A 4,420-nucleotide genomic window follows, 5' to 3' on the forward strand; every position below is an offset into this window, starting at 1 on the left:
GGCCATTCCTCAAAATGTAGATTCTTGCCTTTAGCTATCTTTTTTTTATTTCTCAAAAATAATGTCTTCAGTAGGAAAAGTTGCCCAGCGCACTCTGATCTTGTGTGCGAAATCTTCTAATCTTTGCAAGGGAGATATCTTCAAAAATATACATTTAAAACTACAGGTACCTTAAGAATGTTGCACTTTAATCATGTAATTTTTTTTGAGAATGTTACACCTAGCATAGAGGTTGACATAGAAAGAGCTTAGGTGCTTTGAGACAGAGCTTATGCAAACTAGGAGTTCTAATGCAGCTCTTGTTGGTGTGCGGTTGATTGGGGTCATCTGTAGGCAACATCGCTCCTCATGCCTCAAAGGGTTATTTTGACATCAAATCAGTTCAGAATTGTGAACGAAAAGCTCGTGTATGTGGGTATTGTATACGACTACACCTCGGTCATAATGCTAGGAATAAGCTAACCCTTCTGTGGTCAGCTGGTTGGTAGTAGTGACTTTGTAGGCCTCGCTTTATATTTAGTGGTACTTCCCCCTCTCCCCCTTAACGTTGGAACGTTTTTAAAAGCAAAGTAACATGTGGCCTTAGAAGTTTAAAAAGAATAAAAATAAAGATCCTGGTTACTCTGACTGAAAGCTTACTCTTCACCTGTTTCACACAACTACCAAACCATCGCGCTGGAAACCTGGGTTGTGTTATTCCCTCGTGGCCTGCTTTAAACTTCAGAGCAAAAGTGCTTTTTTTGTTGTTTACTGGTTTTAACATTCATTTTGGAACAATGATACATCTTGCTCTGTTCATTACTTTCTGTCCTCATTTCCTCCTTGACGTGGCACGGGAGCTTTGTGACTGGGAGCGTCGCCTTGGTGCTCTAGAAGAGCTCCCTCAGTAAGGAGCTTACAGCCCAAGTTGTCTTTTACCTTTAAACAGAACTGTTTATCAGCAGCAGTTAGTTTTTTTTTCATTGTATCTAAGTCCGGAGGGAAGAGAAATCAGGATTCTCAGCTCTAATGAAGGTGAGTTGATGTCCCAGGAGCAGCGTGGGCAAAGCAAGGAGGTCCTTAAAGGGGATCAGGCATTTTGTCTTCATAGGGAGTTATTCTTTCTTAGAGGCGTTCCAGCCATGAAGCTTTAATGCTTCCACACAAGCTTTGGGGAGGAGAAGGCTGCATTCCAGAAAAATCATCCATGCCTCAAAAGAAACAAGGGTTTCTGTTACTTTAGGCCATGTACTGGGTTGTAGAACATACCCCTGAGCCAGGGAAGAACACAAGCATGTTTCTCAGAACCACACAAGGGCTGGAATACAGATGTTAGATGAAAGAAAAGGAAAATGGAATCTGAAAGTGCAAATATTTTCATCACATAAAGCCCAAAGAGAACTCTCCTTTCTTTTGTGTTCTGCTTATGATCATATTTTTGAAGACTGGAATTACAGAACAAAGGAAAAAGTAATTAGCAAACTATGACTGCCTGTGAACCTAGAACCTGCCTATTTAACTTCTATCCTTGCCTGCTGCTTAAAAGTATACCAAAAAAAGGCATGAAAATATTGCAGTTATTTTGACAAAGGGACGTGGTAATCCTGAAGAGGCTTTTATTTTGAAAGCTTTAAAAAAAGTTTTATTTTTTTCTTATATATTTTATTTTGAAGAAATAATCCTTTCCTAGGTGGAGGTCTCATGAGAACTTGAAGGAAGTTTGATACCATCACTGAAGGTTTTAAGAACTAAGTTGTGTTGCTTAGTTCTATATAATAAAGATATTCCTGGGAAACTTAGAACAAGTTTCCAATTCATTCTTTCACAAGGTTTTTTATTTTAATAATTAAAAAAAATGATCTTCTGTGTGACTGACTTCCTTTCAGCTTCCAGCTTTGCTTATCTTCAGCTGAAGAACTAGCGGGCACTTATTGCTGGGCACTTTGGTGCCATCCTTCCTGGGAGCTGCTAATGTCTCTTAACAGGAATGTAGTTGCAAAAAAAACCCCAACTAATCCTCCCCACAAGAACTGACCCATGTACATTCCTGTGGTTTCAAGCAGCGCTGTCTTCATAACTCACCTGGGAAATATTTCCAGTGTTTTGCCGTGTCCTGCCAAGCCACCGTTCAGCTACTCGACCTCTCTGCTTTCCTTTTAAAAAAGGCATTTTTGGAGGTTTTGGAGCTCTGCCGGCCTTCGGAGCGGTGCCTGGTTTCTGCGCTGGGTGGGTGTGAGGCTCTGGAGCTGGGCTGATGTCTGGAAGCCGCAGTTCATGCCCAAACCTGAGCACAGCAATTCCCCGCCGCAGGAATGAGCTTTCTCACCACGTGCTAAAGAGTAAACCTTGCACCACTTCAGCCACGCTTGCAGCATCGGCATCGCTCCCCCTGAAGATGCATCTTTTGGTAAAGCAGTATTACTACATTGCCTTCTAAGCAAATGCTTAAAACCTGGAGTTTCTGCCTCCGATAAAGGAAACATTTCTGGTTTGCCTCTTAGCTTTAAAAACATTTTTTTAGCGTTTCAGTGCTTCACTGCTTCTAATTTTCTGCTTCTGAAAAATGAAGAAGTGTGTGTCTATGCAGCCAAATGAAGGATTTGTATGTGGTAGCTTCCTTACTGTTGGCAGATTTTTCCTTATTTGGTACATTCAGGTAGTCTGTGACTGGAATATAAAAGAAGAAAACTGAGAAGCAAATTGAAAATTAGAATTGTGCACCGTGAACCCTGCTGCTGGTTCTTGAATGTGTTGATTCAACAGGTGAGGCATCTCATCTGCCCTGGAGCCACCTGTATTTTCTAATGTTGCTGGAAAGTCAGTATAAACATTAAAGATCTCAGTTCTGATCCAAAGTCATCATTCTTTTAGACCTGAAGAGGTTCAGTTTCATGGTACAAATGAAATATGGGAGCCGTGAATCTGATTGTGCCAGCAGTAGTTTATTTTGGGTGTATTGTTTCTCTCTCTCTCTCTCTCTTTTTTTCTTTTTTTTTTTTTAGTGCTAATCAAATTATACCTTAACATGACTTGCTTAAGGTAACTATGAAATATCCTATGCCTAACACATACTAATTTCTGCAGCCTCGTACCTGTGTGCAAATGGAAAAGAACTGGTCGCTATGATAGRCTTTCCCCTCATTGATTTGTATCGACTTTCCCATGATAAAAACAATGTTTATATCTTTGTTCTAGCTCTATAATCTAGAAATGTTATTCGCACATAGATGACAGATAGAAAAGTGACCTGTGATTCCCACTTGATTCTCTAGACAATCTTGCTATAATGAAGAAATGAATGTTTCCTTTGTGTCTTAACCTTGAAAGTCTTCCCAGAGACATTGTTCTTTACCCAAGCCTTACTAAGATTGTATGCTAGGTTGCTTGGGGAGACTATATATCTTTATTTGTTTTTACAAATTGCATATGTTAAATTTTACGCGGGGACCTCTGAGAGATGCTATGCCTAAATGCAATTAAAAGCAATTTTGAAGAAGTCCACAGTTCAACTCCACCCTTGCAGTGAACAATCAATGTATTTAAAGTTTATTGCAATTTAAAATACCATTTAAAACAGTGTATGTTTCCAACTTACCACAATAAAAATTTGCACAAGGAGAAAACAATATGTTCCATGGGCAGCATGACTAGGGGCTTGTAGATTTGTCCCTTGTCCCCTGAATCCCTGAACGTTTGCGCTGCATGAAGAAGCGTATGTGCTGCAGCTCTAGACCAGCTTGCCAGTGAGAGGCTGCTGTTTGATGTTTGGTGCCTGCAAAACAGTTTCATGGCCAAGTTCTGCCTCTGTTTGAGCGAGTTCGTGGATGGTACTGGCTGCTTTGGGTCTTTTCCCTGTCCTGCTGCTGCTGCTTTTGACAACAAGTTAGAAAACAACAGCAACAAAAGATCTGGGCAGGTAAGAAGATGAGAAAGTTTTGCATTTCCCATAAGTCAGACTAAGTAGCCTATCAACTTAGCATAGTTTTTACCAACTAAAACTCAGAAGTGATTTTTTTTTCCCTAATACGGTGAGTTGAAAACTTATTTTCATGGCTTAGATGACGGTGCATTTTCATTTCTGATTTATGATCAGAACTTCATGGAGCTGTAGAAGTGAGGTTGCAGAAGGGTGAGATGCTTGAGTTTGGTACCTGTGGCAGGGGGAAAAAAGCAAAGCAAAACCTTCTAAGCTGCTGCTTTCTCCCTTGATACTACTTTTGGCACCTTAAGTGGACTGAATGATAGAAGAGCCTCAGAGTGGCTGCTGCAGACGTGTCTGACTTGGTTAGAAGGCTAAAGCCTTGATTGCTCACTTGGAAAGGAAAACTGTTGTTTCCATCATTCATGTTTGGTGATTATACAGATAGGTGTCTACAGATTGCAGGTCATTTTCTAAACGAGATAATATATATATATATATATATCTTTTCCATGCTGCTCC

The sequence above is a fragment of the Nothoprocta perdicaria genome, unplaced genomic scaffold, assembly GCF_003342845.1.
Source record: "Nothoprocta perdicaria isolate Ctin4 unplaced genomic scaffold, notPer1 scaffold_91, whole genome shotgun sequence".
In the NCBI taxonomy this organism is placed as follows: Eukaryota; Metazoa; Chordata; class Aves; order Tinamiformes; family Tinamidae; genus Nothoprocta; species Nothoprocta perdicaria.